Source organism: Castor canadensis, chromosome 6 (genome assembly GCF_047511655.1).
Source record: "Castor canadensis chromosome 6, mCasCan1.hap1v2, whole genome shotgun sequence".
Taxonomy (NCBI): domain Eukaryota; kingdom Metazoa; phylum Chordata; class Mammalia; order Rodentia; family Castoridae; genus Castor; species Castor canadensis.
The window spans coordinates 158,409,574-158,432,461 of record NC_133391.1 but is presented as its reverse complement, the minus strand read 5'-3'; the positions used below and the strand labels follow the sequence as shown (position 1 = coordinate 158,432,461).

General features: G+C 37.9%; 1 protein-coding gene across 5 annotated transcripts in view; it reads right to left on the bottom strand.

The window, feature by feature from the left end:
- Cdh12 (cadherin 12) overlaps positions 1-22,888 on the bottom strand; it is a 1,151,540-nt gene that overhangs the window by 164,304 nt on the left and 964,348 nt on the right. The window contains exon 1 of one of the 5 annotated variants that reach the window (XM_074077697.1): positions 11,677-11,876. The exons of the other annotated variants lie outside the window; for them this stretch is intronic. The gene's annotated coding sequence lies outside the window, so the exon portion shown is untranslated. Of the gene's footprint in view, positions 1-11,676; positions 11,877-22,888 lie in introns of those variants that run through there. 5 annotated transcript variants of the gene reach the window in all.

The window sequence follows — 22,888 nt, the reverse complement described above, 5'->3', positions numbered from 1 at the left end:
TAAATATTGTGTTACAATATGGATGAGTTTAAAAGTTTGATCCAGAATCAGCCAAAGAAAAGATTGTTCATATTTCTTCAAGGTTTTCTCCAAATGTTTATTAGAGTTTCATATTGAAGTACATATTGCAAATCTTTTATTGTAAAAATGTAGGATGGCTGAGTCATTTTCAACAAAAGTTTTGAGTTTTCTAAAGCCCAAAAAAATGGCTTCTAGATAAAATGTAAGATGCCTGGAACTTAACAAATCTATGCTTAGTAGAATTACAATTTGAATTCTGAAAGTGGGCAAAGGAGCATAAAATGCATCCTTTGTACAGTTCTCCAATTACAGGTGCTTTCTAACTGGTATGGACCCATATAAACCTAAGAGCCATGTAAACTTTCAGCCATACAAGTTCAGTTAAACAACTTCAGATTCAAAGTTGTCAAATGTGCTTTTTTTTTAAACTGGAAGTTCATTGGAATTGTCTTAATTATGTGTCTTATCTTTGAAGTTGATTTTTAAATGATATCTCAGTTTCATTTGACTTATATCTCTGGAACGTCTGACTTAATGCTTTCTGATTTCATATGTGCAAAATAAAGTTCCTATTTTGCCCATCAAATTTTGGCAAATGACAGTCTCCACATCCCTCTGGATATTATGTTAGTCAAGCCTCAAGCCTAATTTCAACCAAACACCTCCACATATGATTTTCCAGTTACTTGTTCCCAGGAAACCAGGTATACTCCTTGACCTTACATGTTTGCTGTAATCCAGGCTTGACAAATAACAGATAGTTCCTCACAGTTTTTATCCATTGAGAGGTTTTCCAAACTTTAGTCATTCAATTGTTTCCTTGGCAATTTTTGCTTTATCTAGATCTTACTTGTACTATTATCACTAAGATTTGATTGCATAAAAGATACTGTATGATAAAAAATATTTATTTTTTGTCTATGTACAGAACTTAGAATAATATTTGCCATGTACCCATCACTTAATAAACATCTCTTGAGTAAGCATTGGAGCAGATGAATGTATTAACAGATGAATTTAGTAAACTTATGTGATACAAACAAAGTTAAATTATTAAGTTCTATCTCTGTACTGTTGCCTTCTGCAAGATTCTTCCAAGAGAAGGATCTCCCTCTTGGTTATTTGAAAATAATTAATGGAGGAAAATTAATGGAGGCAAAGTTTTTCTAAATCAAAATGAGTCTTTCTTTCTCATATCCTGGCTACTCAAAGTATGTTTTAGGACCAGCACAAAGAGCATCATATAGATGGATTTTTAGAAATGCATAATTTTAAGCTTTATTCCAGATTTATTGAGTCAGACTATTATCCCAAGGTAGAGTCTCAACTCTGGACAAAGAGATGAGAAAATTCAATGTATCTAAATAATAGGAGTACTAGAAAGTAAACAAAAATAGCTATCAATAATCTATTTTCCAATTCATATCTTAGAAGTAATGATGTGAACATTCAAAATTAGAACTTCTCACTAAGAATCCTACCCAATGGACAAAAATACACACTAACATTACTCAAGATTGAGAATTTTTTTAAATATTCAGTATATGCCTGTCATTTCACTTCAGAAAAGTATCATCTTATTCAAATCTCAGTCCTGTCCTCCGTTGTACAATTCCAACATTGTCTCTTTTGCTGATTTTCTTCCTTACCGTAAACCTCAGTTTACTTTCCTGTTAGTAAACCTCAGTTAACACTTTTGCCATGTGGCCCTAGTGATGTTTGACTCCTGTAATACTGTATGACACAGACCTCAAGGATTTTACCAGCAAGCATCTTTCTGCTGGAACTGATTGGAGAGAAGTGCTCCACTAAAACAAAGCAGCAAACTAAGGCAAAAGAAAATAAGAAATTGTGGGATAAAGGTAAGTGAAAAAAGAAAGTAGTAGAAGGAACAGAGTTTGGATGATAATTAAAATACAGCCATCAACCAGGTGATTAAACTCTAGAAAATTATCAAGCAAGATAGGGGTAAGGCAGAGAATGATGAGAAAAACTTTCGCAAGTCTACAAAATTTGAGAAAATTGCTGATATATCAAAATGTGATTTTCATGACTTGAGAGTAAGGAAGTCTTAACAATAAGACACACACATAAATAACCATAAAATTCACAACTTCATTAAACAGAGGGAAACCAAGAAATTGAAAGGAAAAATGATCTCATAACTCAGCCACAAAAATCATTTGCATTGCAATGATAGTGTATATTTTGATCATTTTCTACATGCTTTTTAGAAATGGATGGTAAATGGAGTAAAGAACAATCAAAACAAAATTAAGTGGATACAGATTGAGTATTCCTAATGTGAAAACCTGTAATCTGAAATTAGGGCTATGCTTATAAGGTATACATTAAGCATAGATAAATTTGTGTTTAAGCTTGGGTCATATCTCTAAGCTATCTCATTCTGTATATACAACTATTCCAAAATTTTATTTTATTTTATTTTTTATTATTGTTGTTCTGAGGGTACATTGTGACATTTATAGAAGTTCTTACAATATGGTATAGTTGAATTTGCCCCCTTCTTCATTCTAACTCAAAATCTGAAGTATTTATGGCCTGAATCATCTTGGATAAGGGTTACTCAACCTGTACCAACCTGTGAACACAGAGAAGGATGAGGTAAAGGAGGAGAGCATAAAAGTTTTGCAGATGATCACTTTGTCTTATAGCCTTATAAAAATATTTGAGTCAAAGGATATATGCCCTTAACACTGAAAGTGATGAAATTTTAAAATTACAAAACAAGACAAAACTAACTTTCTAATATCCAAAGAAATAAGTGAATAATTCCATACAACTGTGAGGGAAGCAGTCTTTTCTATCAGTGTGTCACCATCTTGGCTAATTGTAGCTCCAGATTCTTGTTCACTGAACTACATTTTCACACCAAAATTATTACCTACCCCAGCCCCAGACTCCAAGTGTAACATTAGCCAGTCATGAGCAGATTGTGCACCTGAGCTTGAGTAAAGAGGCATGGCCTACTACATCATGAATAAAAAGAGGACAGATTGCCTGCTCCTTGTGCTTACTGTGCCATTGCACCTGCACACCCATCTGCAAAAGTAAATTTTTCCTTGCTGAGACAATTCTCCATTTCTGTGTCTTAATTGTGGTCTTAAGGAGTCTAACTTCTAACAATCTGAGAGTTTATCTGAGATGGTTCCATCTAGGGAAGAGGCTTGGAAGCCCTTTCTCCTGAGGAAGATGCATTCCTCCCCCTTGTTGTTATGGCTCTGAGGAATTGGGCAACTAGTGCTCTTAAACTGAAATTCATTCTGGGCCTGTATTATCTTGGTAAGACAGGGAGAAAGGGACTTAGCAAGCACCATGGCCATCAAGCAATTCTGTGCACTGACCAAGGTAAGAAACTCCACCTATTGGCAAAGTATCCTTTGGTGGTCAGGGAGGATGTTGGAGGTTGTGTGAGTGAATGAAATGTGTCTGAGACACAGGGCAAGTGTGGAGTGCCAATCCACAGTTCCATAGGTATTCAGGTGACTACATTCAGGTTATCGACAGGCCATATGGACCTAGTCAGGGGCATATTCTGACCTTCTTATTGACAAGTGGAGCCACCAACTGGATATCCTCCCATTAGGGAATAGTTGGAAGTGGATGAAGAACATGGGGTAGTTTGTGAGACATTTCCAGGAAATTAAGGAGGTTGAGCATCTACAGGGCATTCTCACCAGTCAGGCAGACCAGGATGGGGAACACCATAGTAAAAAGAGCTCCAAGGAAAATGAAATTAAAAATAAAATCCTATCAGACAGTCTTCTAAGACAGATGTTAAAAAATTGGCCCAAAAATCTTTGAACCAAAGGCAAAACAAAGCAACAAATGATCAAATATTGGTGCTTTGTCTGGACCCAGGGACCCATTCTCAAGCTAGCTGTCTTCTGACCAAAATCTGGATCAAACAATGACTGGGTTTTCCAATTATTAATTAAATACATTAATGGCAAGAGTCCCAAGAGTGAGCAAGAGACTGAGTATGCTCTGTGTTGGAGACAGAGACTCATGGTTCTCTTAAAATTCAGAAAAGGGGGCAAAACCAAGTCAAAGGACACCTCCTCCTAGTGGGACCCTCATTGTTTATCTCTCGAGTCAGAAGACTCGAGGCCCAACCTGAGCTCCCTTCTAATCCCCCAAGTGACTCCTCATCACCTTCTGCTCCACCTTGAGCTCACATTTCATCCTTTTGGGGACTCAGAAGGGAATGGGATGTTCAGAATCTCTGCTTTCTCTTATCACACAAAATGCAGTCTCATACCTTTTATCCACTCAGAAAGGTACCAAATGGAGGTGGAAAGTTTGTTTTTCTTGATGCCTTACTGACTAGCACAGAAGTTTGAAATTCAGTGAAAATTAAATCCCCTTTTGGAAGACCCACATGGAGTCACAGATCAACTTGACCAGTTCCTAGGCTCACAAATTTACATGTGGGCACAGCCCATTTCTATTTTGGGACTCTTACTTTCTCAGGAGGAGAGAACTATGATTAGGAGGGCTGCCATGACTTCATAGGAAAGAGAGTACCCACCAGATCCTAAGGTTCAGCCTGAAGACAGTAAATTTCCCCTTGAGGACCCTCATTGGAATAAAAATGACCTTGCTAGCAGAAGAGAGATGGGGGATTTGAGAAATATGATTGGAGGAATCAAGGAATCTTTCCCCTGATCCCAAAACCTATATTAGCCTGTGATGTAGAAGGGAAGGATGAGGGATCCACTGGTTTTCTTCACAGGCTAAAAGAACAAATGAGAGAATGTTCAGGGTTAAGTTTAGATGACCCCTTGGTAGAGGGGATGCTAAAACTTCACTTCATGCCAATAGTTGGCCAGACATCACAAAGAAATTACAAAAGATAGAAAACTGGAAGGTCAGAAGCTTGCAGGAATTATTAAGAAAGGCCCAAAAGGTTTATGTGAGACAACATGAGAAGAAAGAAAAACAAAATCTAAAACCATGTTGTCCACAATCAGGAAGATCACTCAAGAAAAAAACACTTTTTAGAGAGTTGGGCTGAGACCTGCTCAGAAATGAAGGCCAAACTCACAAACTTCAAGAAGAAAGAAAGAGAACAGATACTACTAGTGTGGTAATCCAGGACATTTCAAATGAGAATATTCTGAGGGAAGGAAGGAGAAGATAATTCCATTTATGGCCTTTGAGGAAAAATAGGACTCTTAGGGGCTCTTTTATGTAGATGGGTCCTACAAGGATCCCTTGATGAATTTGAAAGTAGGACCCAAAGAAAAAGAAATCACCTTTTTAGTCAACTCTGAAACAGCCAAGTCATCTCTTACTATGTTCCTCCTACTGCACCCCGAGGCCTGTCCCTCTCCTTGTGGCAGCTTCCAATATCCAGAGTGAAGGGAGTGGAATGTCATGTTCTCCTCTTCGAATATACCCAGGTGAAATTTCAAGATCTAGTGGCATGGGTTAATCTCCTTTTTGTACCTGAGGCTGGGGTCAACATTCTAGGGAGAGGCTTAATGTCTGAGCTGGGCATATAGAAATAAATGGTAGGGAAAATAATTTTAAGATTTCATCAAATTTGATAACTGCACAAACTGAGAACCAAATTCTCTCCAAATTCTGGACTGAGGACAGAAACAGGGGAGGGCTACTGATTCCCCCAATTCATATTGACCTGAAAGACCCCAGTGAGACAATACAATGAAAACAATAGCCTATATCCCTGAAATGGAGGCTGGGCCTGAAACCCATAATCAAGTGGCTACAAAGGATGGCCATTTAGAGCTCTGCAAATCCCCCTTTAATATTCTACTCCTGCCATTTAGAAAGTCAGATGGATCTTATTGGCTGGTACAGGACCTCCATGCTATTAACCAGATAGTTCCCAGCAGGCACCCAGTCATCCCAAATCCCTATACTCTCCTCAGTAAAATATCTCCAGATCATCAATGGTTTATTGTTGTAGATTTAAAGGATGCATTATTCTGGGCCTGCCCCCGGTGGAGGATAGGAGGGATATCTTTGCCTTTGAATGGGAGGACCCTCAGACAGGGAGAAAACAACAATACAGATAGACAGTCCTTCCACAAGGTTTCACCAACTCCCTAACCTGTTTGGCCAGGCTTTAGAACAAGCTTTGGAGGAATTTGCCCTTCCCTCCCAGATGAACTTATTATAACATGTAGATGATCTCCTATTATCTGGCCTTACTGAGAAAGAAGTGACAGATACTATAATTAGTCTTCTAAACTTCTTTGGCCACCAAGGAATAAGAGTCTCCAAAACTAATTTGCAATTTGTTGGAGAAGAGATCAAATATTTGGGACATTTGATCAGTAAGAAAAAATGCAGACTGGGCCTTGAGAAAACTGAGGGGATTACTGGAATGCCCTTTTCAGAGACCAAAAGAGAACTTTGGAAGTTTTTGGTTTAATTGGACATTGCAGACTTTATAGAGAATACTGTGCACTCAATACTAAAACCCTTTATTCAAAATATTTGGAACAGGAACTCGATCCTTTATATTTGGAGTCAGAGGAAGTACAGATAATAGAAGGTCTTAAATAATCCTTAATCACATCCCCTGTCTTTTCCCTACCTTCTTCAGAAAAGCCTTTCCTTTTATTTGTTAATTTAGAGAAGGGAACAGCCCTTGGGATCCTCACTAAGGAGCATGGAAGAAAGAAAAAAAAACTGTGCCTATTTATCCAAATTCCTTGACCCAGTAATCTGAGGATGGCCAGAATATATTCAAGCAGTTGCTGATATGGCCCTATTGACTGAAAAAAGTCAAAAATTAGCTTTTGGATGATCCTTGACAGTCAGTACACCCTACCAGGTCAGAACTGCTCTTCAGCAGAAAGCAAGAAGATGGTTGACTTACTCCAGGATATTGAAATATGAAGATATCATACTGGAAAGGGATGACTTAGTTCTCACTACTGAAACTTACTTAAACCCAGTGGAATTTCTGCCAGGAGGCAAAGCTTAAGAACCTATGTAGTATTGCTGTCTGGGTCATATCAAATACCAGACCAAAATCAGACCCAATCTCAGGGAAGCTTCCTTTCTAGATGGACTTAGGCTGTTTGTGGATGGTTTTTCCAGGGTTATTTAGGGAAAAAGACACAATGGGTATTTGATGGCAGATTGAATCAGATTAAAGGTTATTGAATCAGGAAGGTTACCCAATAATTTGTCTGCCCAGACCTGTGAATTATTTGCACTCGATCAAGCACTGAAATTCCTAAAAAACAAGGAGGGAATGATCTATACTGATTCTAAATATGCATTTGGGGTGGTACATGCTTTTGGAAAAATATGGGCTGAAAGAGAGTTGATTAATACTAAAGGACACGACGTAGTACACAAAGAACTGATGGTCAGATTGCTAGAAGATCTTATGCTTCCAGAGAGATCACAATAGTTCATGTCCCAGAGCATCAGCAAGGTGACTCCTCTGAGTGCAGGGAAACAACTTTGCTGATGAAGCTGCAAAGAAGTCTACCCTCCACACACAGATACCAATACAACACCTCACTTTGCTGTTCAGAACCCATCCTTAACTCCTGCTTCCACTCCCCAGGAGAAAGCTCAACTTGAGAAATTGGGCACCTGCCAGACTTTGGAAGGGAAATGGCTCTTCCCAGATGGGAGGGAAATACTTTCCAAACCTATCATGAGGTAGATATTAATGAATTACACCAAGGAAGTCATTGGATGGGGGGTGTCCAGGCTATGTGTGATGCCATTCTTAGAATTTATGTATGTTTAGGAATCTATACTGTAGCAAAATAGATTACTGAGAGCTGTCTAACCTGTGGAAAGGTTAACAAATAGGCCTTAACGGGGCAATATCTAAAGGGGAGAAATCCAGGCCTGAGGCCCTTTCAAAGTATTCAGGTAGATTACCATCTAAAGTATTTATTGGTTGTAGTGGACCATGTAACTATTTGGGTTCAGGCTATGCATCTACCTATTACCACCCCCAATAGAGTAGTTAAAATGCTTTTAGACAACATAATTCCTTGATTTGGACTTATTGAAAGCATAGATTCAGACACTTTACAGCTAACATAATCAGAGCCAGCAAGGGCGCTAGATATCAAGTGGGAATATCATACCCTATGGCAACACACTCTTCTGGGAAAGTTGAAAGAATGAATCAGACCTTAAAATACAACTCACAAAAAGAGTTCTTGAGACTAGATTAACCTGGACCAAATACTCATCTCTAAGGATTAAGATAGCCCCCAGAAGGACATAGGAATCTCTCTGTATGAAATGATGTATGTTCTACCTTATTTGGGCCAGCCTTCTGGCCTCCACTCCTTTGAAACCAAACATCAATTTCTCTGAAATTTTGTGCTGAGTCTCTCTTCAGCGGTATCATCCTTTAGGAAACAGGCACAGCTGGCCCAGACTCCACTGCTCAAATTTCCTGTGCATCCACACCAACCAGGAGATTGCATCTTGATCTGAGTTTGGAGTGGAGAGAAGCTCAAGCCATCCTGGGAGGGACCTTATCAGGTGTTATTTACTACTGAGACAGCAGTGCAGTACGTACTACTGAGAAGGGATGGAGCCACTACATCCAAAAAATCCGAGCTCCCAAGGAGGAATGATGGACCGTGTCTTCAAGTCCCAGTGACACAAAAGTAACCTTAAAGAGGTTAAAGGGCTGTTATTCCTTTTCCAATTGGGGGACTGTGACAAACATCAGTATCACTCAGACCTCTTCTCCTACAGCTATTGAATTTGATGCATGTGTTGCAATTCCCTGTGGTGATACTGAGAATCATTGTTATATCCATACTAGGGCTAAGACCATATATATGTTTGCAGACCCTGCCACTGGCTGGTCAAAACATAGGTATGAAGGTGGTCATAGTCCATGCTATGTATGGTCAGTGATAAGATAGAGGATGTTACCTGGAGCATATACCTCAGAAAACTATGGGATGACACAGGGAGATTACAAAGGGAGAAGAATTAAAGGACAAAATCCAGTTTAAAAATGCTATTCTCCCTCCCAGTTGTCAGCCCCTCCAATGAAACCCCCTTAGGTTGATCATAAACAATCCCCATTCTGTGACCACAGAGCCATCTGTCTTAAGGCACTACCAATTAGGAGATAGTCTCATTGGGAGCACTGATCCTATAGGATCATTTCTCTTAGAATTACTCAAAGAACCTTCTACCACAGTGACTCCTAGTGCCTTGTCCTCAACACTACTCCCTCAGCTCTCTCATAATCAGACCTGGATAACTGTAGTGGAAGTCAAAGATCTGAGACAGACTATAGCTATTGAAACTATTATGTCTGGCTGGAATAGATTAAATATTCTGCCTGCACTTTAAATAAGATTAGCTGCTATGCATGTGCAACAGGAAGACTGGAATACCAAACTGTCCCCTTCCCTCTAGTTTGGCTCACTGACCCTGCTGGTATGGCATGAATGATTGCCCTCTTCCAAGAAAGGACAGCCTGGGGCAATGGGTCTTGCAGGACCTTGTCATTACAGTTCCCAGTGAGTAATGACCATGAGAGGCTAATGCCATGGTCTATCTGACCCCCATTTCAAAGCTCTAACTATCCCTTTTGCTTCTCTAGGTGGGGGTAATGGTTAGAGTTTCTGGGAAATGCATTTGGGTATAGTGAAGGCTGATACTTTAAAAAGGTGAGCAATAAGTCTGCTCTAACTGTCACCGGGCAGATGTCTGGTGGTATTGTGCTGGATCTTTACTTGGGACTCTTCTGGTCAAGTGGAATGGGACTTACACCTTAGTCCAATTATCTATACTTTTCACCCTAGCAATCTGGATACCCAAATTTTCCCTAATCAATAAAAGACAGAAAGGAGATCTTGTTTTCCCTGGAGGGCCATTTGACTTCCATGTCTACATAGACACCATTGGGGTTCCACTAGGAGTCCCTTATGATTTCAAAGCAAGGAATCAAATAGCAGCAGGATTTGAATCAGCATTATTTTGGTGGTCCACTATTAGTGAAAAATGTGGATTGGATTAAATATATCTAGTATAACCAATAGAGATATGTCAGTTACACTAAGGATGCAGAGAAGGGAATTGTAGAACAACTAGGTCTCACCAATAAGATGGCATGGGAAAACCAGATGGCTCTTTGTATGACTCTGAGAGAGAAGGGGGGATATGTGTCCTGACTGGGGGCAAATGTTTCACATTCATCCCCACTAACACAGCTCTGGATGGGACCATAACTAAAGCTCTTCAAGGCCTGATAGCCCTGTCAAATGAACTGACTAAGAACCCAGAGATAGATGACCTAACTGTATAGAACAATGGTTTGGAACATGGAAGGGAGGATGACATCAACCTTAACATCCCTCACTGCTGTATTTGGGGCAATGGTTTTAATTGGGTAGTGTGTTATACTCTGTATGTGGGTACTAATTCTTAGACACAAAGAAATTGCCCTAACCAAACTCCTGTATCATAACAATTGCTGTTTAGCATAGTTGAAATAAAGAGTCAAATAATGTTAAATGAGTCTGAAGAAAAGAATGAAAAATAAAAACAGGAGGGAACTGTGAGGGAACAGTTTTTTCTATCAAAGTAGGTTGCCATCTTCACTACTTGTAGGTATAGGTTCTGGTTCACTGAGCTCCATTTTCACAATGAAATTATCACCTACCCCATCCCCAGACTCCAAGTGCAACATTAGCCAATCACAAGCAGATTGTGCACCTAAGTTTGAGTAAAGAGGAAGGGCCCACTACATCAGGGATAAAAAGAGGACAGGCACTGCCTTCTCCTTGTGCTTGCTATTCCAGTGTACCTGTGCACCCTTCTACAGAAATAAATTTTGCCTTTCTAAGACAATTCTCCATTTCTGTGTCTTCATTTTGACTCCAGTGGTCTTTGGGGTATTATTTCTAACACCATTTATGCCAATACCCTGATTCTAGTAGGAAATTTTTGAGTTCCTACTGGCATGACTCCTGGACAGTAGATGTACCACAATGAACACAATTGCCAAAACAAAATCACTGAGCTTGACTACTTTTAACTGATTGAGAAATGTGACCAAATTTTCCCTGAAATTTGATAATTGTCACAGATATAGATTTGAGAATTGTTAGAAATGATGACAGCTTCAGGTCATTTCTGTTATCCTTCATCATATCACTGTCCCTCTGACCCCCCCAACCCCCAACCCAATCAAACATCTCTCCTCAAGTCTATGTTTTCTGATTTCCTGGGCTAGAAAGCTCTTCCACAAGTATTTCAAGAGCCTCATTCATTCCAATCCAGGGGAAATGCCACAACATCAGAGAGAACTCCCTGATCATTGTCCATGAAATACTAGAGTACTCTCTCTCCTTTTTTATTGTATTAATTTTTCTTATTGAGTTATTAATACCACTTCATTTGCTATGCATTTATTTATACATACATTTATTATCATTGCTTCATTGTCAGAAACTAAAACAAGTGAGAGCAGGAAGAGTGTTCTGTGTTTTAATTTTATGATGTCTAGGGTAGTGCAAGAAACAGAGGTAAGTTGTGTAGGAAAAAGTAAGACAATACATGGGGACAAAGATTAAAATAAATCTGTATGTTACTATATGTACAGATATACAAACTTATTTTACCTTCTGCTCACTAGTTATCATTTCTTACCTCAAAGTAATGAGTAATGACTGGGTCCAGTTGAAGAGGGTCCAGACTCAGAGGAATCTGATTGTAACTCAAAGCTGTCAATGGAGAGGCACAGGACTTACCACTCACAAATGTGGCATTTCCCAAAGTTCTAATCAGGTTTCCCCATCCCTGGTATTTAAAAGATAGCAATCATAATTTAAAGTAATCTCTCTCTTTAGGACTTAATACTTAAAAAATTAAGAATTTTATGTAGATTTAGACATGGGTGTTTATAATTAAATTAATTTTTGAAATAGAACATTTCCAGATGTGAATTACTTGTATCAGGCAGTTCACGGTTTTTCTTAACTTTAACCATTCCTTTTAGGATTCTTGACATATTTATACATTGAATAAAATTTGGTTTTTATATATTTGTAAAAAATAAAGTTTTCAGTGCTTTATGAACCACATAATGAAGTTTTGACACATGCATAGAATGTAGCAGCATCTTATTGGCTATAGGGTAACAAAGAGGTACTGCTGAAAAGAGGAACCTAGAAAACACTGAACTACTTCTTGCTATATTACTATTTAGGGAAGAAGAAGGTGTTAAGAGGTGCTATGTAATAATCACAGATGAGTCACTTTCTAACACCATTATCTTGCATAATTTATTGGATATAACCCTTTACATGCTCTTTGCTTTATTTTTTCCATCCAACTCCCAATGACAGAGATTGCATTTTATTATGGTTGCTATCATTTAAATACCAGGGACATGGCAACCTGATTAGAACTTTGGGACTTGACACATTTGTGAGTCCATAGATAAGTTCTGTGCTTCTTCTTTGACAGCTTTGAGCTGCAATCAGATTCCCCTCAACCTGACCCTCTTCAACAGGTCCCAGTCATTAATTCACTACCATGAAGTAAGAAATGATAGTTTTCTCTTGACAGTGACTCGATTCTGTGAAAATCAGCAATGAATGTGATAAATTGGCTATTACGAGAGACAGTCTGTGTCTTAAAAGAAATACAAACTACTTCTATTATTTATTGGGCTGAGTGATTATGCAGACTCCAGCACACCCCAATGCTCACTAGAAAGCTTGTGATGCTGCTGCAATGTAGCTATTAGTTAAAAGAAGGCAACAGGAAAGATGGATTAAACAAAAGGAACTATGGAAAAGTAAAACTTAAAACCTTTGTGCCAAAGATGTCTTGTATATGTATGGGGGCTAGGGGAAAGTGCAAAGTCAACGACCCAGATAGGAAAGGAAAGAAGAGAGAGATAATTTCCTCACTAATCTTAAGAGTACTGTGTGGGATTTAAGTGGTGACTATATGTGAAACTGCAAAGCAAGCAGATAAAATATAATTTTCTTCTATGTTGGCAAAGAGAGGGGATTGCAGGTGGGCACTGTGAAAATCTGTGCCTTGCAATATAAGCCTGATGGAAATCGTTTTAGAAAAGCATATGATTGCTGTGACCAATTTGAAGTTGGAAGTAAATATGATTACTTTGTATCTTGAAGTCCTGCTCAGGCTCTTTTCCAGGTGGCAATCAAAAGAATACCCACTTGCATGCTTCCTTCTCAAAACTCTAGAACCACTCAAGACCTCCAGGGCAAGGTGTTGGTAGGAATTGCTTAGAATTTCATTTTCAAGTTGCAGTGGAAAATTCCAGTGTCTCTCACTTGCAGAAAATGAAGATTATTTGCTAAAATTTTCTCCCTTAATACCTTAATATCCAGGGTGATATTACCTTTTCCTTATACCTTAATTTTCTCAGTTATACCTTCACTTGACTTAAGTCTGAGTCTGGTGTGGATAATGGGTATTTCATTATCTGGAAGAATCTCTATGGCGGAAGCATGAATACAAAACTCAACTGAAATACACATTTCAAGCCTCTGCTATGTCTTGTTCCTTAATATTCCAGTAAACTAATCAAGTCATTACCTCAAGGTACTGAGAAATACCGTCTAAGGACCAAAAGAGGACAACAAAGAGCCCAAGTACAGATGGATTCAATCTTAAATACACTGTTATCTATGTACTCCTCTATTATCAATAAATTCCTCAAAGAGCCCATTCTTGTCCTTTATTGCATCTGGAGACAAATTTTGATGTTGAATGGCTGCTTGTTGTTTTAATGTGCCTGCCTGTGAGATCGTCCTCAAGTTAGAAATAGGGTATAATTGATGGTGTTGACAGGGTTATTTATCTTACATTTATCAGGATTCCTCTGATTTAATGGTTTCTGGAACTTAGTATTTAAGAATTATCTTTCCTCCTTTGTATGTGGGGTTATTTCCCTATTGTCTTCTTGTAACAAGCAGAAAAAATAAAGACTCTCCTTTCACCATTTAGTAATTTAAACTGCACCTGTCTCAGCCTCACATAGCATAGGATTCTAAAGAAGCCTTTGAACCATGAATACAGCATCTTCCTTTTCTGCCTCTGCCAATTGGACCTGGAATTAGTGGCATATTCAGTGATGAAATTCTGCAATGTTAAAGTCTCCATCTCCACCTCTCTATTGGTATCATATATTGTATTATTTAATCTGTTTATTTAATGCCTCGAAATACATGATTTGTACTGGGGGCTCCTTCAAGGCTCTCACAGAAGGTGGCTGTTGGTGAAAAATGCCTGTTATCTCAGACCTCCCGTGGGTGAGGCAAGATGGTTGTGAGTTTGAGGCCAATCTGTGCTATACAGCAGGACGCTATCTCAAACATCACAAAACAACAAGAATTAAAAATAAAAACTATCACAGAAGCCAATTTTGTATATAGGTAAATCTAATCTCAAAAAAAACCCCATAAAATGTCATTGCTATAAACTTGTGCAGTCATGCATTATTCAGTACTTAGAAATATACTGAATTCACACATATTACAATTAGAATCAAGAAGAGATAGGTGAAAGAAGGCACTGGTTCCCACAACTTAAGGTTATCATAATAATAATAACAAAACTAATAAAAAAAAACCCTATGTATGCATACATGAATAACTGAGTAAACAATAAAAAATAATTTTTAAAGGTAAAATAAAAACATTCATATTGCTGTTAATGTTTTATTAAGGACATTTAACAAAGCAAAATGTATATTGCAAAAAACGATACAACATCGGTTTATTCCCTCAGAGAAATTTGAGTCAACCAAAACCTTGGTGAGATATAGTCTCAGAATAAAGAATAATTTAACTTTATGCAAAGCAAGATGTGTTTTTGTTGTGCTGTTTTCCTATTTTGTCACTCATAGTTGATAACATAATCGTAGGCTTGAACCTGGGAGTCAATACCTTAAACGTATTTTTCCTTAACCTAACCATGTTAAGGTACACGTGACTGGGATGGAATTCCAAATGCTATGGAGGTCAAATGGAAATTTCTTGTGGTTACAAAGAGAAAATTGCTGTTATTTGACATAGAACTGGATTGTTTCAGTTTAGAAAAATCTATGCTTCTTGGCCGTTTTACTGTCTACAGTAGTACAGTTAACAGCTATTCTGCATTTAACACCCAGGCCACCACTTATCTAAATGAATTACCATGTAGAAAATGTGTTTCTATTTGCAGACAGAGTAGTACACATGTATTATTCAGAACTCTCGGTTACTAGTGATAGAAAATCAACTCAGTGTCTTAAGAGAGAAAATGGCCTTTACTGACTCACATAACCAAAAAGTCAAAAGTGCTCCAGCTCCTAACATGTTGGAGTCAGAAGTCCCTAGGAGTTCAGCAGAACTGATACTTTTTATCTCTGGGTTACCTTTCTATGTCTAATGTCTCATTTCTCAGAGGCAGTGACATGACATCCGCAAATATCTCCTGGTTTATGTGTTTTTTCTCTCAGCCAGTGTAGCAGAAGGAAAAACATTCCTGTTTTGTGAGATTTCTCCAACATCATCCCTAGAATGGCTACTTTGGCTAGGGTCAGTTTAGCATGGATCACATGGTAGGTATCCTTGAACTACAGAGGGCCAACTAAATCTGTTTTTCTCTCTGGAATGGAAAACAACAGAAGGAGAAGAGAAAACAGAGAAACAATTACCAAGAGAAAAATAAGAAGTTTTAACCAAAAGGAAGAAAGAAGCTGGGAAAACAGGAAGCACAGAAACTCTCCTGGAGGCTTATCTACAATGAAAGATGTCACTTCCTGTGTGCTTGGAAGAAGGGATTGATAGTTCCCTCACTTCTGACCTCTCAGAGGACTGAATAACTCAAATTTCAAAGGCTGAGAGTGTTATAGGACTCAGCAGTGCAAGTTCAATTAGCAACTTTTGTCTCTGTATCCAAAAAGTTCTCTGCAGATATTTGTTGAGGGGCCTTAGCTATACCATGTGAAATAACCTAATAATAAGCCTTGTAATGTTTCAAAGAAAGTATTTTGCAAAGTTAATATGCAATAAATAAAAATAGCATGTATGTGGTCTTCCTTCTAAAAAAGGATTTAATTCATTTTCCTAAAAAATTCCTCAGAAGTAATGAGTATCTCTCTTCTTTAATTTACTAGTTATTAGAGAGTCCCGAGTTTCATTAAAGTTATGACTTGAAATGTCGTGTATAGAAGAAGCATCAAATCCAAATATATCTTATAAAAATAAGATTGTTCTAAGACTGTAAATTATAGATCTTATTCGTTGCTTAGTTGAAAATACAAACTAGAATTCTAATCATTACTGATCATTTGTTATATTTTTCTTAAGATTTAGTTAGGTTGCTAAAAGGTGATTGGATACTGTATGAAATATTGTAGTACAATTGATGACCTTATTTATTGCTAAAATGTAACTAAAATTCATAAGAGATTCAGAAGAATGATTAAACATATTAGCATCATCCAGAGCTTGAATCCTCAGTTCATTTATAAAGATTAATACAATGTAATTGTAAAATATGCACTAAGAATATACATTTTCAACTTGACATTTTATTGCATATATATTGGAAACTTGATGGAAATGTGCTATGTGTTTTTTTTTAATCAAAATCAATCTATATCTTGAAAGATGTAACTTAAATTATTTTATATTAAATGCTATGTAATTTGTCAAATATTAACCTTCTTGTGTAGCATATTCACAATTTACTTTCAAACTTAGTTCAAAACCAAAATAATTCCTTTGTAAAATTTTCACATTCAAAGTTTGTAACTTCTGGCACTGTATTAAATTTGCCAGGATTATGATGGCTATATTGTATAACTTCAAGTATTTTGAATACCCCAAATGCAAAATCTTGAAAAAAACTGTTGCCTAAGGAAATTCTGATTCTTATAAAGAAAAATCAATTTGGACAGTTTTTCTGTAGCTCTCATAATAAAAATCAAAAAGAGCAAATATATGTACAAATATATTCCAAGAGAAAATTAAGAACCAAACTGTGTGATTTTGAGATAGTCAGTTTTGACACTTTTTTATTCTATTAAATAGTAGGTAAGCTGAACATTATATATAAAACCAAGGCCATAGTATGCTTTTTGAGTGAAAACAAAATGAGACACAGAAAGGAAAGGGACTGGAAAATTGCTAAGCAATCGCATTTTTTTCCAAGAGACTTGCATAACTGTTAATCCTATCTATCAGCTGTACATTTAGTCAGGTAACCTCAATAAACTCTTATGCAATAAGATTTTTAAACGAAACACCTGATTTCTTAGTGTTTTACAAAGTCCCAAGGTTGAAACTAAAGAACTGAATTCCTCACATTGATAGAAAAAGGCTGTACAGAGACTATCCCCAACACCTTTCTGTCACAAGTGAACCGTTATCCACCCTAGTTATTTACAGTGTTCTGGACATGTCAGTAGGAAGTGTGTATGCAGAGCAGCAGTTTTCAGCCTGGATTATATCATAGAATCTGCAGGCCATACCTGAAATATGACATCACAATCTGTCGGGACGAAGCAGGCCTCTTGGTTCCCAAGGGATTCCAATGTTCAGTTAAGTCAGACATCATGGGGCTCTTTGCTTTTCACAAAGCAAAAGAAGGCTTTGGAAAGTCTGGAAAGGAGGACTACTGTGAGGGATTTGTATTTAACTATCTGAAAAAATTTAAATGTAAGGACGTCAGTGCAGGCTGGCTAGTATGAGAGTGCAAGGAGGAAGTAAAGCAGAATGCAGCAATTCTATCTGAGCGGTAAAGACACTACACCTTGGAAGCCAAACGTACATGTTTCAAATAGAGTGATTCATCAGGTTCCTTTCAAAGGATTTCATTTAAAAAGAATGTTTGCAGACTATGAAAACCCCACAAAAAGAGACTGAGAATGGAACCCACAAAAGTAAGTACTGACAAAGTAGAGCACTGCCATTCTCTGGGAGAGGGAATTGTCATTGTCACCAGTGAGGTATCTCCCAGGAGCCTGGGCATGTGCTGGAAGAGGGTAGGGGAAGAGATTAATATCCAGAACTTTCATGGAACTCAAAAAAAAAAAAAAAACATGGAAAGAATAAATAATCCTATCAATATGTGGCCAAATAACTGGTCAGTTTTCAAAAACAGGTAAATGACCAATAAATTAAAAAATATGTTTAACACCTTTAGCTATAACAGAAACACAAATCAAAACTACACTGAAATTTCACTTTAACCCACTCAGAATGGCTATCAGTAAAGAAACAATAAGAACAACAATAAATGGTGGAGAAGATGCAAGGTAAAAGGAATACTTACACAGTGTTAGTGGGAATGGACTCCAGACACTATGGAAATCAGTCTAGAGGCCTCTCAAAATCTAAATAGAATTAATGTATGGTACACTCTTTAGTATATAGTAAAAGAAATCGAAGTCAGTATACAACAGAGATAACTGCTTATTGAGACACTATACACATTGGCCAAATTGTGGAATCCACACAGGTGCCCATCAGGGGATAAATGTAGACACGCATCAGTGGTATAAATTGTAAACATATACACAATGGATTATTGTGTATACAGAAAGAAGACTGAAATCATATTGTTATCAGGAAGATTGATGGAACTGAAGATCTTTATGTTGAAACGGACATTATATGGCAAATTAGCCTGACTCAGGAAAATGACTAGTATCAGAAGTTTTCTCACATATGCATAATCTAAATTTAAAAAAGGACAAGAATATTGTACTCCTAGAGACTATACAGAAAAAGACTATTAGATCAGAAGAAAGGGGTCAAGCAGAGGGGGAGAGAAGAAAAATGGGGGATATATGATCAAAGTAAGTTTTATGCACATATAAAAATTTCATAATGAAACCCATTATTTTGTATAACTAACATGTGCTAGTAAAAATTTTCCAGAAAGGAGACTTGTTCTTTGAAATATGATTTTTCTTTGCCCAGAGAATAAATCTCACAATTATGAGCTCTATAAAATGTGTCCCCTTTCCTTCGATCAACCTGCCACTTCAGGTCCAAATTCAAAAGGATAAGAAACATATGTTTTGGGATCTAAGGTGGCAACAGAGACAGAGCCACGGACCTCGTGAGCTCCTGATGCAGAGACCCTACTGAGAATCTGGAGACACTCCTGACTGACGTAAAGCACACGGGAAAGCCAAAAACAAGGCACTCTGAACACTTAGATCATGGAAGGCTTCTCCACACCACCATCTAATAAAAGAACAGCCAAATCCCTGCCCATAGGTCTGCAGAGCTGCTCCACTCTGCCAGGCTCTCCATCCCTCAAGCTACACCAGGCCACAGCCCTGTGCCAGACCCACACACCACAGGACACCTGCCCCTCAGCCATGCCGGCCTCCAGCCTCCGGACACACCGTGCCCCTCAGCTGCACCACTGGATCCATGACCACTGAGATCCCCACCACCTGTCTGCACCGGACCCCAGCCCAGAGCCTGTCCCACAGCTCCCTGTGATAACTGTCTCTCCCCTCTCCAGCCCACCACCCTTCAGGTCCTGCTGAGCCCCAGCCATGCGTGGGATGACCAGACCCCCACCCCTCAGACTCACCCTGCCCATCAGGCCCTGCCCGGCTCCATCTCCCTGTGGAAGGACTGGAGCCCCGCCCCGCTGGGACAGGTACCAGCCTGGCGCAAGACAGCCACATCCACCAGCCTGCCAGGACCACCACCCCTCTGGCAAAGCTCGGCCCAGTTCTACAGGCTTCCCAGATAACACTCCACCAGGCTCCTGCTCAGGCCGCTACTCGAGGGCTCCAAGCTTGCTTAAGAGACACACAAGACTGGACTGGACACTAAAGAACTGAAAACAACTAAGCTTGCAATGCTACTATTCCAGAACTGATGATACTTTTTTTCCCTTTTTCTTCCTTCTTTAAGGGTTTGGCAGCCTGGTTTACTGTTTGATCACCAACCATCTCTCCCATTTTTTTTCTTTCCTTCTTTTTTTTTCCCTTTATTCTCTCTTCCTTTTATCTTTCCTTTTCTTTCTCTTTTTTATCCTTCTCTCATGATTTTGTTAGTATTAACACTGTAACACAGCTAATACCAAATTACACATACTCCAGGGACAGAAAAGGAAATATGGGCAGAAGAAAAAGGAATGGAAACAATTCTCCCTCCAAAAATAAAGTAGTACAGGATTTAGAGTAAAATGAAGAAAATGGATACCCAGACACAGACTCCAACAAAACAAAGACCACAAGAACACCCTGACAGAAGATATTCTACAAGTAATTAATGAGAATTTCATAGAGCTGCTACTAGACATGGTCGACCAAAATGTACAAGAAACACTCAAGAAATTCCAAAACAACAATACTCAAGGATATGAGAAAACACAGAAACAAATAAATGAAATCATAGGAACCCTAAATAAACGCCAAATTGAAACAAAGATCACCATAAGCAGAGAGATAAATGAATTAAGGGCAAAAATTGATAATATTAAAGAAGAAGTAACCCATGATATGGAAAACCTCAGAAAAAAGAATGAAACAGAAATACAAAACAAAATGGAAGGCTGTTCCCGAAGAATAGAACAAATAGAAGACAGAATCTCAAAACTAGAAGATGAAATGGCAATTAAAGGAAAAACTGAACAACTATTAGTTAAACAGCTCAGGACCTGTAAAAAGAAAATGCAAGAACTCACTGACTCCATCAAAAGACCAAACCTGAGAATCATGGACATTGAAGAAGGAGAAGAGGTACAAGCAAAAGGAATGTGTAATATATTCAACAAAATAACAGAAAATTTCCAAAATCTACAGAAAACTATGCCCATTGTAATACAGGAAGCCTCCAGAACACCAAACAGACCTGAACAAAATAGAGTTACCCCATGACATATTATCATTAAAACAATAAGCACAGAGACTAGAGAAAGAATATAGAAAGCTGTAAGAGAGAAAAACAAATAACATACAAAGGTAAACCCATCAAAATCACAGCAGACTTCTCAACAGAAACATTAAAAGCAAGAGGAGTGTGGGGTGAGATCTTCCAAGCACTAAATGAAAATAACTTCAATTCTAGGATACTTTACCCAGCAAAACTATCATTCAAAATGGATGGAACAATAAAAGTCTTCCATGATAAGCATAGACTAAAGCAATATATGACCACCAAGCCACCACTATAAAAAATTCTCCAAGGAATTCTACACACAGATTAATGAAAGCAAACAAAACCATGAAAGGACAGGCAGTACCAAACCACAGGAGAAGAAAAGGCAAGAAAGTAAAGACTAACATTGATTCAGCTGCACATAATCAAACTCTTAATCAACAAAGAGAACTTCATGACAGGGATCACCATGTACTTATCAATACTAACACTGAATGTTAATGGACTAAATTCCCCCATCAAAAGACACAGGCTGGCAAACTGAAACAAACAGGAAGATCCAACAATCTGCTGTGTACAGGAGACTCACCTCATTGACAGAAATAAGCACTGGCTGAAAATGAAAGGCTGGAAGAAGATTTACCAAGCAATGGTCCTCAGAAACAGGCAGGAGTAGCAATACTTATCTCACAAAAAGTAGACTTCAAACCTACACTGATCAACTGAGATAAAGAAGGACACTCTATACTAATAAAAGGGGAAATACACCAAAGGAAATAACAATTATCAACCTATATACACCAAACATCAATGCACCCAATTTCATCAAACATACTCTGAAGGACATAAAAACATATATAAACTCCAACACAGTGATAGTGGCAGACCTTAATACTCCCCTATCACCAAAAGATAAGTCATCCAAACAAAAAAATCAATAAAAAAATCCTAGAACTAAAGCACACCATAGATTAAATAGACCTAGATAATGTCTACAGAATATTTCATCCAACTTCTACACAATACACATTCTTCTCAGCAGCTCATGGAACCTTCTCAAAAATTGATCATATCTTAGGGCACAAAGCAAGCCTCAGCAAATATAAAGAAATAGAAATAATCCCATGCATTATATCTTACCACAATGCATTAAAACTAGAAATCAACAACAAAAACAACAGTAAAAAAATGCAAAGAATTGGAAGCTGAACAACACATTGCTCAATGATGAAAGGGTCATTGATGAAATAAAAGAGGAAATTAAAAGTTTCCTGGAAGTTAATGAAAATGAAAACAGGACCTACCAGAACCTATGGGACACACCAAATGCAGTCCTAAGAGGAAAGTTTATAGCCATGAGTGCATATATCAAAAGGACAGAAAGATCTCAAATCAGTGACCTAATGCTACAGCTCAAACTCCTAGAAAAACAAGAACAAGCAAATCCAAAACAAGCAGAAGGAAAGAAATAATTAAAATAAGGGCTGAAATCAATGAAATAGAAACCAAAAAAACCATACAAAGAATCAACAAAACAAAAAGCTCGTTCTTTGAAAAAATAAATAAGAATGACAGTCCCCTGGCAAACCTGACTAAAAAGAGGAGAGAAAAAACCAAAATCAGTAAAATCAGGAATACAAAAGGGGAGATAACAACAAAAGCCATGGAAATCCAGGAAATCATCAGAGACTGCATTGAGAGTCTATACTCTAATAAATTTGAAAATCTTGAAGAAATGGACAGATATCTAGAAACTTACAACCACCCAAAACTGAACCAAGAAGATATTAATCACCTGAATAGATCTATAACACAAAAAGAAACTGAAGCTGCATCACGAGTCTCCCAAAAAAGAAAAGTCCAGGACCTGATGTATTCACTACTGAATTCTATGAGACATTTAAAGAACTAATACCAACTCTCCTTAAACTGTTCCATGAAATAGAAAGGGAAGGAACACTGCCTAACTCATTGTATGAAGC